This window comes from Condylostylus longicornis, unplaced genomic scaffold (assembly GCF_029603195.1).
Source record: "Condylostylus longicornis isolate FDR11 unplaced genomic scaffold, ASM2960319v2 ptg000048l, whole genome shotgun sequence".
Taxonomy (NCBI): Eukaryota; Metazoa; Arthropoda; class Insecta; order Diptera; family Dolichopodidae; genus Condylostylus; species Condylostylus longicornis.
Genome location: NW_026578017.1, coordinates 509727 through 530885, shown reverse-complemented (window position 1 = coordinate 530885; position 21159 = coordinate 509727). Strand labels below are relative to the sequence as shown.

The 21159-nt window shown below is 27.5% G+C and overlaps 1 protein-coding gene across 3 annotated transcripts in view; it reads right to left on the bottom strand.

The window, feature by feature from the left end:
• LOC129611172 (chondroitin sulfate N-acetylgalactosaminyltransferase 2) overlaps positions 1 to 21159 on the bottom strand; it is a 111616-nt gene that overhangs the window by 73401 nt on the left and 17056 nt on the right. The window lies entirely within an intron of this gene.

Below are 21159 nucleotides of genomic sequence, written 5' to 3'. Positions count from 1 at the left end.
ATATTCTAATTTATTTAATTAGTTATTCATGGCAACATTTATATAACAAGGTATAAGAAAAGCGTGCTCGGTTTTTTCGATACCCGATTTACTTTAATTTTACGTCTCCACTACGTATAAAACGCATTTAGGAAAAGTGTACAATGTCAAGAGCTTTTGCTAAACTTTTTGGAATTTGATACTTTGTAAAATTTACATCGTAAGCGCATTATGGAAGTCACGGTAACTTAGATATGTCCATGAAGTGTTTGTGCAATCGTAATGGCTTGAAATGGTGAATTCCATATTACCATAAAATCCAATTTTAGATATGCATACATACATATTTGAAAAAATAAAAAAAGTAAGCTACTTAAAATCTGTCAACCAACTTATTTTCTTTAAGTCTGTTTGGTACAGTGCTGCTAAATAGATTAGCCCAAATATTCCCTTCGGTATGGAGTTTGTAACTACTTGAAGGAGTCATCTGCGATATGGACATATATATATATTCTTGCTCAGCGTAAAATTCTGCGTCGATTTAGACTTTTCCGTCTGTTCGACCGTCCGATCGCACGATAACTCACAAACGAATAATGCAATCGATACCAAACTTTCGACTAATTCGGACAACGGGTCCGGATAGCTGCCGTACAACTCAAAGATTTTATTTTAAATGTTTCAAAAACTAATAAAGCTATAAATATAAAATTTTGTATACATGTGTCCAATTATATTCTACATATGCTCTAAAAATTATAATGGAATAGCTGGACCGGTTCGGGTGGCTGCCATACAACTCCAACAGCAAATTTTTTATATTCGGCAAAATAATAAAGTCAGATTCATGAAACTTGGCAGTCATGTGTCCAATTATAGGTCAAATATATTTTTGAAGTTTTAGAGGAATTGCCTGACAGGTTTGGGTACCTGCCATACAACTCCAGAAGCTAATTTTAAATATTTGAAAAACAAATAAAATCAGATTCATGCAACTTGTCAGTTGTGTGTCGGGTTATAGATCAGATATATTTCTGAAGTTTAGGTGGAATTGTTTGACAGGTTCGAGTAGCTCCCATACAAGTCTAAAAGCTTATTCTTAATATTTGGAAAAATAACAAAGTCAGATTCATGAAACTTGGCAGTTGTGTGTCCGATTATAGATCAGATATATTTGTGAAGTTTTAGTAGAATTGCTTGACAGGTTAGAGTAGCTCCCATACAAGTCTAAAAGCTTATTCTTAATATTTGGAAAAATAAAGTCAGATTCATGAAACTTGGCAGTTGTGTGTCTGATTATAGATCAGATATATTTGAGAAGTTTTGATGGAATTGCTTGACAGGTTCAGGTACTTGCCATACAACTCCAAAAGCTGATTTTAAATATTTGGAAAAATAATAAAGTCAGATTCATGAAACTTAGCAGTTGGATGTCCAATTATAGGTCAGACATATCCGTGAAGTTTCTATTAAATGATTTCACAGGTTCGAGTTATTGCTACACAATAACGAAAGGTGCAGGGTATAATTCAATCGGTTTATACCGACTGAAACGTTTTTACTTGTTTTAAAATAAAATCTGCATTTTGAAGGTAAAAAAAATTTTCACGAAACCAAAGTAAAGTATTTTTAAAAGCGGGAGATATTTATTTTTTCGTATATAAAGTATAGGAAAAAATATTAAGAATTTTAAAAGCGGAAGTTTTATTTCTGTAACTTATTTCAGTGCAAGGTGGCAAAAAAGGTGTATTCGTATTATAAAAACGAAGCGGAAAAAAGGTGTTTTAACAAAATTATTACAATTTATGTAATATAATTTTGAAAAATAATAAAAATAAATTTTAAAAAGACATAATATTAAAAAAAAATTAAATAGTTGTAAAAAATAATCATTTTTTTATAATAATGGGTAAACATTATTTGAAGTGTTTGGGATGTAATTTTGTGAGTGAGGTGAAAAAGCCGACACGATAATTTTATTTGTTGCCAAAAGATGTGGAGAGGTAATATGTTCTTTTGAACATATTTAAAATATTTAGTGTTAAGTATTTGTAATTAAAATATTTAAAATAAGTATTTGCTTTCATGCATTCAAATTTTTTACCTAACTTTAATAAAATGAAAAATAAATTTTGTTATCATCAAAATAAAAATTTTTACCTAACTTAATTTAATTTTATTTCAGTTCAATGTTTTTGATTCACTCGTTTGTTTGCAATATTTTGTTTCTTTCTTGCCTACACAGCTCTTACTACCATTTATTTCTAAATAAAAATGGAATATTTTAAGAATTTGGAAGCAAAATGCAAACTAAAACTAACGGAATGGATGGAGTCGATCTATTTATTAATAGATAAGTAAACTTTGAAGGAAATTTTCGAGATCTTTAATTGAAGCAGAATTTAAAGAGTAGGAAGTCAAAATATCACGATTTCAATTCGAACCAAATGACGCAGCAAAAAGAAAAATCAATGATATGCATAAAGACATATGATGTCAAAAGCCATAAACGCATTAATTGAATGCACCAAGTTGACGAATATAGAATTATACGCTTATTATGATGGAAAAACCGAATGATTAGGCGAATCGAATGATATGGATGATTAAATTATGATCGGCGAATGCTTTTTTTCGCCAAATCCAGAATGTTGCCGCAAGACATCAGAAAACCTACCGAAATTGAACCGTAGATGTAGATGCAAAACTATCGTTATATCGATAGTTTCGATATATCGATAGTTTCGTAACGCAACTTGCTGTGTAGTAAATTCAGTACTCAAACGGCACATTGTGTGTTAAACTTGTTCATTCTAAATAAGGAATATTAAGAATATAATGAAACTCAATGCCAGCTTCACTTCACGTGTTTACGAAATATTTGGAATAAAATAACATAGTAATTGAAAGAAGTAATTTTCAATTTTCACTGGTGTATTTAGTGAAATTTGAATGTAAATTAAATCAGTGAAATTTGAATGTATATACGATACGTTTGAAAATTATGTTATGGAATTCATGAAAATCAAAACTATATTCCGTTTTCGCCCATTTCTCAAAATTTAGTAACTGATAGGAAGTGATGTTCATTTGGCAATAGTATTACATCGATTTTAAAACAATCGATAGTTTCGATACTTTAAAACTATTGATAGTTCCATCGATAGTTCTACCACACATATGTTCATTGTTTTTGCTTTTTTGCAAAAACTTGAATTTTTATATGCTTTAGCAATTACGGGGTTGTTGTCCATTAATTTATATGTGTAATTAAATGCTCGAATTGTTTTAGGCTTGCTTTTTTCACGCTTAAATTAATATTAAACAAACAATATTTTTTACAATAATTTGTAGAATTTTATGAATTTATTTTAATATATATAATATTAAATTTTATAATATTAAATTAAAAAAAAACACTTAACATATGTATTATTTTGATTTTTGGTTTCATTCGCCAAGGTTGTCATACAGAATTTTCGTTCGACGGATTTGACAGCTCATTCACCTAAAATGTAGGCGAATTCGCTAATCATGATACTATAAAATAAAAAATATATACATATATTATGAAATATATATATTATAATATAAAAATATATATTCGCAAAAAATTTCATGCGCTTTGCCGATCATAATAAATCTTAATTTTAACGACATTTTTGCATGTAAAATTTAAAAATTTTAAATATATTAATTTGAAATTTCGAACAAAAGTTTGACCAAAAACCTTCATTTTGAACTTTCTTTTTCAACTTTAAAAAAACTTTAAAAAAAGAATACAGTGACGTCATTGCTCACAAGAAAAAAATCTGGTATAACAAATAAACCAGAAGGAAAAGTTCAAAAAACTTTTTTCAGTATAAAATAGGAATTAAGCTTCAAATTTTAAAATATTTATGAAACGTAAACAGTACATACCACGGCTGACAGAAATATAGGCCTGGACCCAAAACATAGAGTGACAGTTCACAGCTGACGAATTTACACGTATTCTTATGGGATATATAGAGGGCCCTTTTTAACATCATAAATCTCCCATAAGATCAACTTTTTTCAAATTTTTAATTAAAAAATTCAATCTTTTTCTAGTTTACTAGTGCTTACATTCTTAAAGTTTTGCGTTATTCAGGTAAGTCTCTTTCTTTGATCTAAGCATCAGTGCTCCCGTTTTGGCATCTTTGTGCAAAAAATTGCATTTTTTTAAATTTTGTGCACCTTTTTTTATTTTTGCACTTTTTTCTTTAAATTTTGCACCTTTTTTTTTAATTTCAAAACAAAATTTAGGCTATTACATTTTCCTAACAAATATTACAAAACTGATTTTTATTATGTTTATGACTAATGAGTTTTTAACAATTTTAATAACTTAATTAATTTGTAATAGATTTACACCAACTTTTTGTTAGACGTATCCGTAATTTTAAATTAAAACAAAACAAAAACAAATGTTTTCTTTGCAAAATTAAAAACTTAATGAAATTAAAAATTATGAATTAATCAAAGCGCTATTTAATAAATATTTCTTTTAATTATTGAAATGAATAATATTCACATGTATGTGGTGTAAAAAAACTATTTGTTTTTGCAAATGGGAATAACAATTTAAAACTATTAAACATATTAAAACCTTCTTATTTCTCAACAAATTTTTCCTTTCTTTCACTTGTTATAATTTTTTTATAAGCGTTTTTTAACACTTATTATTAAATATTTTAATATTTTTTATTTACAAACTGCACTAATTTTATAAATTAAATAACAAAATCTTCTTTGTTTACTTTTGATATGACAGCGCGTAATTTTCTAAGAAAAAAACAACGACATTTGGCATATAATGTTAATTTCAGTTTGACAATGCTCGAAGCAAAGAAAGAGTCTTACCTGAAATTTTTGGCTTCACTTTTTTTTTTTTCAAGATGGAATTTTTTATTTAGTGTAAGCAAGATAGAAACATAGATGCTCTTTCCTTTAGTATTTCTAATTCGTTGGCTAACAAATTATATACAAGTCTTGCACAAAAGCATTAATAATTACGCAGATACACTTGCGGAAATGCCAACAAAAGTAAATAAAACCTAAAAATAGATGGAACTATAATGCAACATCATAGGAAAAACTATAATGCAGCATCATAGTTTTATTAGTAAATTCATAATATAATTAGTGTAATAGGCACAATACCTATTACTATTTGAAACACACAATCACAATGTTCTTGTGATTGTGTGTTTCAAATAGTAGGTTGCATGTAGCAACTAAATGTAAACAAATACTTAGTAATCATGTGGATTGCAGTATAAAGCAATGTAGAGAACATTTCGTCAGCAATTTTTTCATACCTCTGTAGCTCAGTTGGTAGAGCGTCCGCCTAGAAAGCGGTAGGTCACGGGTTCGAGTCCAGTTCGAGGAGAAAAATTTTTTAATTTTTCTGCCTTTAACTCGTTCCTTTGATCACGTCATTCATCTGTTCTGCAGTTGCATGAAGAAATTTACATTAAGTTAAAATTATTAGTGTAATAAGCACATTACTTATTAATTTCACAACTTAGTAAATTCATAACAAGATTAATCTTGAAAATCAAATATTAGAAATTGTTTTAAAAACTTTCCATTTGAAGTAGTTTATCATTTAAAATTTATTTATTAAACGATCAAACTACACTAATTCATGGATCCAATGATCAATCAAGAGAAAAAATATTTCGGCTACAAATAGCTCAGCTCAAAAACGTCGAACTCTTGAATCCAGCTTAATTTACAGAAGTCAAACAAAAAAAAAAAACGAAAGTAATAAACAGACAAAATTAAAAACTTAAAACATTACAAATAAATTATTAACCTAGTAGGAGACACAGTTCTAAACAGGTGCATGAATTAGTATGGTTTGGTCGTTTAAAAAATTAATTTTAAAGCTTTAGTAATTTAAAAAGATTGTAATGTAACAAGTTTTTTTCCCTTATTTCCAACATGTAAAATTTTTAGATTACTAATTGAGCAAAAATGATTATTGTCATTTAAATGTTTGATTAGTGCTGAATCATTTTCGTCGTATCTAAATGAGTATATATATTCGATATGTGCGGAAAACCTCTTCTAGTTTTCCCAATATATTAATGATCGCAGTCCCAATATAATTAATAACCGTTAATTGTATATAAGATATACAATTAACTTTGTTAAGAAACTATTGTTAAAAAAAAGAACATCTTTCTGTTTTAAATTGTGTTCAAATTTACAACTAAAAATATTGGCAAAAATTGGGTTAAATTGACCTTTATAATAAGTTAAAAAATTACTAATGTTTTAAAAACAAATTTGAATTGTAATGCTGCTTTTTATAATAAATATTAAGTTTAACGATAATAACGTTAAACAGAAAAACATGATAAATTTGGTGTATATCTAATTGAATGGAATGACTGCGATTATGAATACATTGAGCAAACTGGACGAGATTTTGAAACGAGGTTTTCCGAACATATGGTCTCATTTAGATATGACAAAAATTATTCCGCACTAACCAATAATTTAAGTGACAATAATAATTTTTGTATATATTTTTTAAATTAGTGACCGAGAAACAAAATAGTTTTTGTTAGATGTTGGTAAATATTTATTTTCCTTAAGTCTGATGTTAAGCATTTTACCTCATGATAAAGTGTAATTTTTACATACTTAGATACTATTATGCTCAGATGCTATTAAACTTAATCCGTGATTATCTAAAACATCATTATCCAAATCATGAGAGTATAAAATAAAATTTAAAAAAAATAATTTTTATCATAATATAAGTCGCCTAAAAACACGATAGTTTTTATACACCAGCTAGTGTAATAAAACACGCCGATTGAATTACGTTATATCAGGGTACAGTTGTCTTGAAAATATCACACATTACAAAATGCTTAAAATATGCTTGCTTTAAACGAATTGTTATTGCGAATATTTCCGAATTATTTGCGAATATCGAATTTGAGTTAGGTTCTTCCTTTACTTTATTATTTAATCTTCTTAAAATACTTTTTATGTTATTATATAACTCTACACTATTAGAAGTAAACGTTACGTCCCTTAGTTCATTATAAATTTGGAGTGAATTTTTCTTTTCTCCAAAATTTTTTATTAAAACTTCGCGTATTTCAGGCCAAGTCTTTGCATTATTGTTTATTTCTATTATCGTTCTAGCTTTACTAATTAATTTAATTTTAATTCTACTAAAAAGTAAATTCTGACTACTTATATCATATTTAATTATAGATGGAATTATTAATTCAACTAATTCTAAGAAATTATTTAAGTCGTTACCTTTTCCATCAAATTCTGGCAGACGTTCGATGTATTTTAGTGGATCTATGTCTGTTGTTCTAGCTCTTCTGATAGCACTTTCGCGTTTGAACATTCAAATTTAATTTTTTTTATTTGTTGGTTGTTTTATTTTTTTATTTTGTTTTTTTTTTTTGTTTCTCTACAGGTTTTTGTTAAAATTGGTTTTTATCATAAAATTTTTTATTGTAATTTTTGTTTTTGTTAAATTTTGCTTATTAGAGTATTAGGTTAATCAAATTTTAATTTCTTATAATTTTTATTAGTTTTATTTCTTGATGAATAATTATTAAATTTAATTGTTGTTTTGTGAGTTCGTTTTTAACAGTTAACTTTGAATTTTTTCTGATTTTAATGCGTCACAAAAAATTTTAAAATTTAAGTGTAACGTTTTTAGATAATTTTAATTAAATTAATTTTTTAATTTTTACACTTTTAGAGTTTTTTTTTTTTTGACAAATTTATTTAACATAAATTTTTTTATTATACTTGTGTAGTTTTACAATTATTTAATTAAAATTTTATTATTACACTTGACGCATCCTACCGACTGCGCCAATTTTATTTTATTTTTTTTTATTTAAAGTTTTCTTGTTTAAAATAAATGCACAAAGAGTTCAATTTACAATTTTATTTTATTTTATTTTATTTATTAATCAAAGTTTTTATTTAAAACAAATACACAAGAGTTCAATTTACAATTTTATTTTAATTTTATTTTATTTTATAAATTCAACAAGTTAACTTTCTTAAATTTTAACACGAACTGACTTCTTATCATTACTTTTACTTTTTAATTTTTTTATTATTTTATAAAAGAACAAACGCTTTACAACAACAATTATTACGTTTGCCATTGACCTACTTATTATTACGAAATCTAAAAATTAAAACTTAATTCATAATTTTTTATTGGTGTTTCAAATTCATTAACCTTTGTGCATACATTCTAATGTTTCAAGCAAAAAATAAGTTCATTTGGCTTTTCGCTTGAAACATGAAACTTTTATATAAAAAAACAAAAGGAAATAATGAATGCAAATTTTGATTTTAATAAAAAGAATAACGTTAAATTAAAAGGTAATGAAATTTAATTAAAAATGAAATTACGAAATTATTGAAAGGGTGAAATATGTAAGTTTCTATTAGATTGATACGCGTGTTGTGTTGCTAACATAACAATATATATTCTTGCTCAGCGTAAAATTCTGCGTCGATTTAGACTTGTCCGTCTGTCCGTCCGTCCGTCCGTCCGATCGCACGATAACTCACAAACGAATAATGCAATCGACACCAAACTTTCACAAGTTTTTTCTTTTGTGGCAAGGACAAACCCTATTGTTATTGGACTAATTCGGACAATGGGTTCGGGTAGCTGCCGTACAACTCAAAGAGTTTATTTTAAATATTTCAAAAACTAATAAACTATAAATATAAAACTTTGCATACATGTGTCCAATTATATTCTACACATGCTCTAAAAATTATAATGAGATAGCTGCACCGGTTCCGGTTGCTGCCATACAACTCCAACAGCAAATTTTTTATATTCGGCCTAATAATAAAGTCAGATTCATGAAACTTGGCAGTCATGTGTCCAATTATAGGTCAGACATATTTCTGAAGTTTTGGTGGAATTGCTTGACAGGTTCGAGTAGCTCCCATACAAGTCTAAAAGCTTAGTCTTAATATTTGGAAAAATTATAAAGTCAGATTCATAAAACTTGGCAGTTGTGTGTCTAATTATAGATCAGATATATTTGTGAAGTTTTATTGGAATTGCTTGACAGGTTCGGGTACTTGCCATACAGCTCCAGAAGCTTATTTTAAATATTTGGAAAAATCATAAAGTCAGATTCATGAAACTTGGCAGTTGTGCGTCGAGTTATAGGTCAGATATATTTCTGAACTTTTGGTGAAATTGCTTGACAGGTTCGAATAGCTCCCACAGAAGTCTAAAAGCTTATTTTAAATATTTCGAAAAATAATAAAGTCAAATTCATGAGATTTGGCAGTTGTGTGTCCAATTATATGTCAGACATATTTCTGAAGTTTTGGTGGGATTGCTTGACAGGTTCAAGTAGCTCCCATACAAGTCTAAAAGCTTATTCTTAATATTTGGAAAAATAATAAAGTCAGATTCATGAAACTTGGCAGTCATGTGTCCAATTATAGGTCAAATATATTTTTGAAGTTTTAGAGGAATTGCCTGACAGGTTCGGGTACCTGCCATACAACTCCAGAAGCTAATTTTAAATATTTGAAAAGCAAATAAAGTCAGATTCATGAAACTTGGCAGTCGTGTGTCCCATTATATGTCAGACATATTTCTGAAGTTTTGGTGGGATTGCTTGACAGATTCGTGTAGCTCCCATACAAGTATAAAAGCTTATTCATAATATTTGGAAAAATAATAAAGTCAGATTCATGAAACTTGGCAGTTGTGTGTCTAATTATAGATCAGATATATTTGTGAAGTTTTGATGAAATTGCTTTACAGGTTCAGGTACGTGCCATACAACTCCAAAAGCTAATTTTAAATATTAGGAAAAATTATAAAGTCATGAAACTTGGCAGTCGGATGTCCAATTATAGGTCAGACATATCCGTGAAGTTTCTATAGACTGATTTCATAGGTTCGAATAATTGCTATACAAAGATGCAGGGTATAATTTAATCGGTTTATACCGATTGAAACGTTTTTACTTGTTTTTTATTCTTTTTGTTATACATACATAAACATTATCATTTTTTTTTTCCTTTGTTCACTCCTAGAAGGAGCATAGGGCTAGTGCATGATTTCTCATGCACTAGTTTCATAGCGTCATAGGGTTTAACTAGGTAGGTGACTAGCCTGCCGTAGAGCCGTAACATTATCATACTTTTCTTTTAATCTGTTCAATCTCAATGAGATTTCATTCATAGTTTTAATCATATTTTGCATCATTTGCATTATATTTATATTGTTTTCAGCAGGTTTTTGAGATGATAAATCTCTTCGTTCTTTGGTATGGTTATATGTTTCCCCCTTCGCCACTTTGGCATATTGTATTCATTCTTACTCAATGTAGTTGTTTTTGGGGTTTTTGGAGTTTTGGGAGTATTTTTTGATATTATTTTTGTTTCTGTTTTGTTAGGTTATTTTTCCATTTTTGTAATTCCTTTGGGAATATACAACCCCTATTTTCGCAGGATGTGCCTCAGAGCAATTTGCACACTTTAGACCATTGATTTTTTGCTTACTACAATTTATCGTTAAATGAGGACCAGCACACTTGACACATTGGGCTAGACGCTGGCAAAACCTCTATGTGTGCCCATATCTCTGACACCTTCTGCACTGAGGAACTAAATTATTTCTCCTTAGTGATTCAATTTTAATCTTCATATGCTGAAGTACATCAATTTTGTAAATTTTATGTATGTCCTCCGAATTTTCAAAGATTAACATGAAGAGGGGAAGACTAATTTTATTAACAACTTCAATAACTTTAAAGCCCCTCTCTTTTATCTCATTTTTAATATCCTCAGGTTAGCATGAAGGATGCAAGCCTCTAGCCATCACCTTGATGGGTCTTGTAATTTTATTTTCGTAGGTATGCCACTCTACTTTAGTTTCATTTATTTCTTTTGTTAATTCTCTGTAATCTTGTTCTTGATCAACATTAATTTGAAGTTGATTATAATTCATTATGTTGACCCTAAAGTTTATTTTGGCTTCTTTTAGCATCTTAGAATAATTCATATCTTATTTATCATTTTGGATATCCCTCCACATTGCTAAATATAACAGGAGGGGGTTTGATCTTTCTTGTAGTATTTGATTTTTCTTGTAGTGTTTGATCTTTCTTGTATTGCATTTATTTGCACAAATTTTTCTATTTGGCCCACCTTGTCCTCAGGGCTTATCTCAGATGACATATCTGCTCTTCGCTTTTTGCTCTTTCTCTTGAGAATCTAATCGGTTTCCTGAGCCAGATCCTCCTCGTCTGTGCAGTATTCCACTTTGTTTATCGCAATTTTTTCCGTTTGTCGCCTTTGGACATATTTTCTTTGCTTTTACCACATGGTGGTGTCCGCATGACCCGAGGTATTCTTTTAAAAGGGGCTGTAGTAGTAGTTTGATGCAATAAGTGGCCTCTCCCAGAATCCACGAGACCAGCCTTCGAAGAGTCTGGATTTTCCAGATTTACTGGATTACCACCTGGGGTAGAAAATCCTTTTGTTTTGTTCATTGCATTGATTTAGTTTTATTTCGGAGTTTACTTCTCCTAGCCTTTGGCAAAAAATACCTTGTGCAAGGTAGCACGCCCAATTTCTATCGTCCCTCAGGGATCAGCAGATCAGACAGCCATCCAATCTGTTTCAGACGCTTTCAGATGTACGGGATTTTAGTTCGCGTTATATGAGAGGATATTTTATGTTGGCTTAATTTTTATTGACATTATTCACATATATCGGATATTTTGCCTAAGGTGGCAAATAATTTTTAATAACAGGGATGGTTTTTGAGGGGTTGAGGTGCTGATATACTCGTTTTTGAACTTCAGGCTGTTAAAGAAAAGGTACCAGATTTTTCCTCGATATAGAAAAACTGTCGGGGACTTGTTTTACAGACTATTGATTGTTCTTTATTTTTAGTCTTACAATCAATTTGATCTGTATTTCCAGATAAAGCTCGTCAAGACTAATTAATCGTCATAAGACTAATTAATCGGCATAAGACTAATTAATCACTTTCCTACAAATAATTGAAACGAAAAAATAAAACATCCTTATCGCACGTAAACAATGATTTGTTTGATCACAATGTTATTGTAATAGAAATAAATAAAAATAATGTCAGATTGACAGCTGACAATTCTGAAACATTGAATAGGGCTCGTACTTTTAAAAATACATATCTAACTTAAATTACTCAATTATTACAATAAGAGTCTATTCGCATTGAGAGTTTAAAGTTGTGAGGAAATGTTTGATGAATTTGTTTTAAAAATTAAAGTGAAAATTGATAAGGCAACAATTGTTAGAAAATTTGAGGAAAAAATCTTCAAATTAAAAAGAAAAATTAGATAGATAAGGACTTGAGAGTAAAAACACAAACAAAACATTTTTGAAACAGTAAATTAAAAGTTGATAAAAACAATATACAGGGTGTCCGTGAACAATATACAGGATGTCCGCAGATAATGACGGTTAAACGAAAATTTAGTAAAAGTTTTCAAAAGTTCTGATTTTGCACTTTAATATCTCTAAAATTAAAAAAGTCTTTGCTACCACTAGTATTTTGTTAGAAGGAGAATTTTGTTAGCTTTAAAATGAGTATACCAAAAATACAAAACCTGTAATATTTCCCATGTTATAAGTAAAAATATGAAAATTCGACGGTTTTCGCATGTTCCAAGTTTGAGGCCCCATAACTCGAGAACAAATTGTCACTAGGTGTTTTTTGTTCGTCTGCATGCATTCTATCACTTTGCTTCGGGAATACCATTGAGTCTCGGACACCATGTATATCTAGAGCGAAATTTTAAATACTATAGAAATTTAGTTACAAAATTTTGACGTTAAAAAAAAAAGAAACATCACTTTGATAAGTTATTTAGGGATTGTAAAAATGATTTTGCTAAAACATGAAACTGTATAAATAAAATTTTATATAACAAAGACAAAAGTTATAGTAAATTAGAATTGTTGAATGGCTTTAATAAAATAGAATGTGTAAATAAAATTCGAACTTCACGAACATTTCACAATGGGTGAAAAATTGGTGCCCAACATCGAAGTAAATGTATTTCATGATTTCTCTGGAACTGGTAAGTTATTCAAATTTGATATTTTTAAAAAACACAAAGTATGCCGCGAAATTAATGCTTTAAATAATACTAAATAAATTGATTTGCATGATATGACATGTTTGCAAACCATGTTTAAATATTGCACTAGAAGCTTATGTAAACCCTTAACTAATGTTTTTATATCTAACAAGTCCCAATGCTCAGAGAGAAACTTGAAAGCACGACCTCATTTTATATGGGTTTTTTTAAATCGAAGTGGCTATTTTTTGAGAAGAAATATTAAAATAAATTCACACTTATTATAAAGCAGGTAAAATTCTTAAAAATGTATTTGAAAAATCAAGAAAATATATTAATATTTTCATTCCTAACCACTTTAAAATTCTTGAAATTGCGGAAAAACAACAAGCACAACCTTCGCCTTCAACGTTTTATATGTTACTGAAAGCATTTCATTATTTTTAAGAACAGCTTTTTTTTCTCATAGGGTAAGTTAACTCAAGATATAGGAAGTAACTTTGGTGTCAAGTTGAAAATATAATTAATGAAAGATAATTATGGAATATTGATATAAATACATAGTAAAGAAAAAAATTTAAGAGGGAATTAGAAAATAATATCTAAAATACAATCAAATATTATTTTTTAAATACAAATTTTATATACACTTCTAAATTTTACCTCTATTTGTGAGAAAATTTTTTACCTAAGTAAAAAAATATTTAAAAGGTTTTGGAAAAGACAATAATATATTTTATGACCGGATTCGAATATTTTTTTTATTTTTGAAATAAATATTATCTTACGAGTAGCAAATGACTCAAAAACTCCGGTTGTAAAATGACAGGTAGTAGGTACCATAGAGAAATAAGTAATCCAAGAGGTCCCAACATTAATTTTTTCCATTTTGTCTTGCTGAAATGGGATACCAGAATCTTGGTGTATATGAAAAAAAACAACAAAAAGAACACAAAAATTTGGTATACAAACATTATAAACGTTTCACGTAAATGATAATTATTGTAATAAAAATTTACATAATTTTCGTAATATCATATTCATATAATATACATTAATACATACATATATAACTATAATATATACATATGTATTTCTATAATGGCACAAATTTTTGTCTTTTTAAAATTTCAAATCAAAAATTTTATTTTATGCATAAACGTATGTAGGTATGTATAATATCAAACACCATATAGTATTAAAAAAGAAATTATGCATTCAGTATGTTTATACATACATACATACCTACTTATATGTACATAATATTTTGTTTGATCTTTATTTGTATTGTATACCTACGTACAAACATTTAAATGATCATAAAAAACAAATCAAGATATCGTAAATAAAATCATTGTTCAATTGAGAAACTATATTCTTTGTTTTTCGTTTTTTCTTTTTTCTACGTTCATATTTTTTCATATACACCAAGATTCTGGTACCTAGTTTTCATGTTTGAATTTTTTCCATTTGTTCAGCTAGAATATTCTTCAATTACTTATTTTTCTATGTAGGTACTGATGTAAATTTTTGTCCGTTTGCGTTTACTATTAAGACTCATACACAGGCAGGGCCATTTTATAAATAGATTGCTCTTGTTTACCTGCTAATAAAATATGAAAAAAGAGCACAGCAAAATTTTTGAAGCACTCAATATAACATGTTTGAAATAGTTTTTAAATAATTATTTAAAAAAAAAATTGATTGGAAGTAGGTACATACATATTTATTTTTAATAACTTAAAAACTAACTGAAATTATTTGAAACAATTTTATAAGTAACGTATAAATAACCGAAATGAGATAATTCAAATTGTTGAAATGTGTCAACCTATATTATTTTTATTAACATTTTTGTTAGCCGACACTACTCAACTTACCTTATTGGGAAATACAAAATGTGCATGAAAAATCATACATCCTTCCTTATTAACATTTGAAACCATACTGAAATATGAATTTGAATTTTTTTTTCAATTTTTCTTTCCTCCTACCTTTATTTCTTTTTCGTGCAACAGAATTTAAATGGGAAGCTTTTTAAAAAATGTTTATAATATCCTGAGATTTTTTAAAATATTAAACTCTTTTTTACGTAAAAAAAAGAAAAAAATAATAAGAAATATGACACGATCAGTAGCATTTAAAGAAAAAAACAGGAACGAAGCCAAAAATTCGTAATATTTCAGAAAAAAATTGAGTATTGGGACTTGTTACATATAAAGACATTACCTTAACAACTATAATAACTAAATAAATGATTTATCGAAGGTGTACCCAAAAATATGAAAGTAGGGAAAATCGTATCAGTGTTTAAATCTGGAATGAAGCTGTTTGATATTTACAAACCTATCTATGTAACTTCAGTTGTATCTAAAGTCTTAGAAAAAATAGTACATAATCAATTTACTTTCTACCTTAATAGATATGCTTTAGTTTCGAACAAACAATATGGTCTCAAAGCAAAGTTATTTGTTAGTTTGAAATTGGAGTAATGGATATGATAACCAAGGTTCAAAGTTTAAGGTATAGTAGATGGTTGTATATCTTGTTTTCATAGACTTATATAGAAAGCTTTGGTATGGTAACTCATGGTATTTTAACGAGAAAACTATATGTGTTTGGAGTCATAATATAATGGTTACAATCTTACTTAGACATAATATAAATGGTTTCAATCTTACTTAGAAAATAGTGCACAATTTATACAAATTGACGACATTCATAGCAGAAGTGTTGGTGTAAACTTGGGAGTTTCTCAAGGTAGTATACTAGGTCCTTCACTGTTTCGTCTTCTTATGGACAGGATTCAGAAAATTAGTGATACAGGAATATATATTTGTACGCCGATGATATATGCGTGTTATACAAAGCTGATAATTTAAAACAATTAGAATATAAAATGAATTGTCAATTAGATAAAATTGCAAATGGATGGTTAGGCAAAAGTTCATTATAAGTGCAAGAAAAAATAAATATGTGGTTATTGGCTCAATAAAATCGGAGCTAAATATTTCATAACTGATCAAAAGAATTTATCTTGGTTTGTGAATTGATTCTTGTTTGAAATGGAACGCTCACACCTGCAAATTAAGTACAAAACTCGCAGAGGTAACTGGGGTACTCAAAATGCAAGTTTAATCCGGAAAACGTCAAGGATTCCGTTTCTTTTTCTCTATTTTATTGTCATATAAGTTTTGGAATCAAAATATGTGGTTCAACTAACAAAATATTAACAGTCTTCAAATAATACAAAATAGGGCTATAGAAAGCCTTTTTAACTGCAATTGGCTCGAAAGAACAGAAATTGTTACAAAAAACATGATGATACGTGATTACGTAAAAATCGATATTACATATTCACGAACTTTGTAACCAAGGGACTCATACTTCGAGTATGTTGGTCCAAAGAAGCGAAATACATTCCATACGTTAAATACCAGGAACAGGAACTTGTTGCACATTAATCGTAAAAACACACCGCACTAAGTTCTATTAAAGTTAGTCCTAATAACATTTTGCTCTATATCTTATAGTTTAACCAGTAAACGTTTTAAATGTTTTTAGAAAACATACTAAAAAGGCAAGTTTAATATGTTTCACACATATTTACATACATATTCTAATGATCTAAATAAATTAGATTGGATTTTTATTTCTAAGCCGATCGTGCTCAGATTTTGAAACTTTGTATATTTTTTCAACTAGGAATACTAAAGGAAGGAGCATAAGGAAAACAGTTGTATCTTGAAAAACAAAAAACATAGTGAAGCCAAAAATTTCAGTTAAGTCTCTCTCTTTGTTCCGAGTATTTCAAACTGAAGTTGACATTAAATGCGAAATGTTGTTGTTTTTTTTCATAGAAAAATACGCACCGCTGTATAAAAAGTAAACAAAGAAGATTTTGTTATTTTATTTATCAAATTGATGCAGTTTGTAAATAAGAAATTATAAATTATTTAATAATAAGGGTTAAAAAGGATTATTATTTTATAAAAACATATAAAAAAATTATAACAAGTGAAAAAAAGAAAATATTAATTCAATAGTGTTTTGATTAATTTATATTTTGTAATTTTATTAAAGTTTAATTTTGCAAAGAAAGCAATTGTTTTCGTTTTGTTTCAAATTAAAATTACTTCGGATAACATAACAAGATCGGATTTTTAAGGCAAAATGAGTTTGCGTTTAATAAAATGTCGCATACAAACAAATATTGTAAATGATCTTTTTTTTTTGTATAATTACAGTTTTCCTAGAAATGATGAAATGAAATATATTTCCCTTTATAAAGTGAAGATTTGGTGACCAAAAAATGCATGAGACTACTCAATGCCGATGAATTCAGTAAGTAAAATAAAATATTAGCGTGAATTATTTAAAAAATATATATGTAGCTTTAGAATGAATAAGTATATAAAGTTCAATTAATGAATAAGAAAAAATACAACAACATATCATCCACTTCAGTGAGTAATAACCATCATATCAATATAAAATTTGTTAAAAATTATACTATTTTAGAGTCATTATAATTTATATGTACATATTTATAATTATTGTTATAGCAAAATGACATTTCTGAATCATTTGTTTTTTTTTTTGATAAAAAATATTATTTTTGCCTATTTTCATTTTGAGTTTTCTACGAAAAATATTGATTAAAGATCAACATTTTTTATATTAAAGTGAAATATGGAGTTTTTTGAGCAACATAATATTAAAAATTTCAATTTCAACTGGAAATCAAAGTATATCTACTAATAAGTAATTCGACTCGTTCCATTCCGTTAGTTTTCGTTTGCATCTTGCTTCCAAATTCTTAAAATATTCCATTTTTTTGTAGAAATAGATGGTAATAAGAGTTGTGTAGGCAAGAAAGAAACAAAATATTGTAAACAAACGAGTGTATCAAAAACATTAAACTAAAATAAAATTAAGTTAGGTAAAAATTTTGTTATTTTTATTTTGATAATAACAAAATTTATTTTTCATTTTATAAAACTTAGGTAAAAAATTCGAATGTATGAAAGCAAAAGAATTTAAAATTTCATGTATGAATGTACACATGCATGTACCTGGTACAGTAGATACACAGAATCAGGTAGTGACATAGAAATAAAGTAATTTATAAAGAAAAAAAGGTGTATGCATACTGATTACTTTATGAAATATAATTATTACGTACCAGGAAATATATTATTCATGGGAAATATGTTCTAAATTTATTAAGATTGAAATAAAAATAAAAAGTTTAAAGATAATTTATTTATTTTATTTATTAATTACAAATGCCTAACACTAAATATTTAAAATATTTTCAAAAGTACATATTTACCTCTTCACATCTTTTGGCAACAAATGAAATTTTCGTGTCGGCTTTTTTTCATCCCAAACACTTCAAATAATGTTTACCCATTTTTATAAAAAAAAGTATTTTTTCACAACTATTTAAATTTTTTTTTAATATTGTACGTCTTTTCAAAATTTATTTTTATTATTTTTAAAAATTATATTACATAAATTATAATAATTTTTTTAACACTTTTTTTCTTCTTTGCTTTTATAATATAATACACATTTTTTGCCACCTTGTACTGGAATGAATTACAGAAATTATTGTGTCGCTTTTAAAATTCTTAATATTTTTCCCTATACTTTATATACAAGTGATTGCATTAGTGTGATGTAAACGGATAGTCGAACTACTTATTGCAGATATACTTTGCTGGAAATTTTAACTACAATTGTGATTATATATATTTTCGAGTTTTTTCCGCATTTGTTTTGAATCGTCATATCAGGCAACATATGACAGAGAATAAAGAGTAAAAAATTATAACACACTAAAAATTGCATGTCTGCCTGAGCCCTCAGGTCATGGCGCAATTGCTTTAAGTTAACAATCTATGTTGACTATGTTTGATTTCCTTTCTGTGAAATCGACAGCATAAATTTTTTCCTGTTTTTATATTCATAAACACAATTAGTAGAAAATATCAATCATAATTTTTGACACCAGAGATTTCGTTGGCAGCGCTGCTTCGATAGTTCTATTGTAGACCAGTTTTAACTAATAAGATCTCGCAGTCAGAAATGCAAACGCGAATTTAACCTACGACTTTATTTAAATATTTACTCAAAAACATTAGGTAACTACAATGGCTTAAAAATTTACAATGTCTCTTGGATAACATTAACCTTTGAAACTATGACTTCACCGAAAAAAATTTATTTGTGATAAATAGAAGGATGACTTTCATATGCAGAAATTTCGAAGGATGACTTTCATATGCAGCAAAAACGAAAGTGAAAAGAGATTTGATTGATTAAAAAACAAATTCACTCGTCTATTTACAAAGTAAATGCTTAAGTCGACATTATTTATCAAAATATACAAAAAAAAGTTTGATTACTTGAATTTTAGTTAGCGACATTGAAGTTATTAATAATATTAATTAATAACTTCGTAAATAATGAAGTTTTTAACTTATTAATAACTAAAAATATTGAAACTATTAATACGTTATACATATTCGTTTAAATCTATGTATCATTAATGTGAGCAAAACGAATGTGACAGAATATAAATGGAAATTGAAATTATAATGCGTTATACCTTTAATACCCTTAATTTGCTTTTGGTGATCATTATGTGCGATTGGAATATTTCATTTTAGTGATGAATGTGCGTGTAAACACTCCTAATGATCGTAAATTCTTTTTGAGTTATATGACAGTAAGTCAGCACTTCGACCAGTGTTGTCGTTTTTGCTGCAATTACAAAATTCTGCTGCAATTTAACATCATTTACCACCATTTTCTTTCCATTTGCTGCAATTTTTTACAAATTTGCAAATTTTTTTTGTTCTTTTGTTTGTTCAGATTTGAAGTTTCAAATCAAAATTTCTCAAAAATGATTCAAAAAATTATATGCGCCGACACTGAATTATTTTAATATAAATTTTTGAAAAAAAAAACCATACGTAGCATTGGAGTGGTAGGCTAGATGTTATTATGGGACTTAAATATTGATACTAATTACTATATAAATGTCAATCAAGCACAACTACGTTAGTGTTTAAGGCAAATAACGACGTACTACGTATATACATTTGCTGTCAAAATAATTTTAAACTTGTATATTTTAATGTAAACCGAAATACGCGACGTAGTGTTCGTTCAGCTTTTAATATAATAAAGTTGGGTCAAACCAATTGTTTGTATTTTAGTACTTTTCCCTTCAACAAGTGAAAATCCTGCGTTTAACAACTGTTTAAAAGTATGCTTATTATACTTTTAAAATTACTTTTATTCCTATACGAAACTATTTCATTAAGCATTGCATACATTTAGATTGAGCGATTTATGCAGTCTTTGAAATAAAGTAAAAATAAATTTAAGGAGGTGTTAATGTATTGCTCAATTTTTATGGTTAATTACATGAGTTAAGAAAAATAATATAAAATAAAATAAAAAAAAAAATAAATAGCTTGAGAGGGGGTAGAGGTGAAGAAAAAACTTTTCTAACAAAATGAATTATTGATTAGAATCTAAAAGCTGTTAAAATTTTAGATTTTTACAACCTAGGGTCTAGAAAAAAAATGTCATCAAATATGTATGTATATGGAAAAAGCGTATTTTAGATAACGATAAATTATAACGAACATTTTTTTTTTTCAAAATTCGAGTTTGGTTATTAGTTTCTAGCAAAAATCAATGTACATATAAAATTTCAGCTTCCTATCTTAAAGGGTGTAGAAGTGTTGTAAACCTGAGCTGACGGACCAAATATAAAAAAAGTTATGTTTAGTTTTCATCTCAAAATATAATTTTTGGATATTGGAAAGATCAACAGATCAAGTTATATTTAGATTTAACCATATTTTTATCATAATTGTCAATGAATATAATAATTTTATAGATAAATTATAATTTTATATTAATACTTTATTGTTATACTAAATAATTGCCATATATTTAAACAATGTCCTTTTGATGGATCCATATATTACAAAAAAATTTAATGCAGCACAAC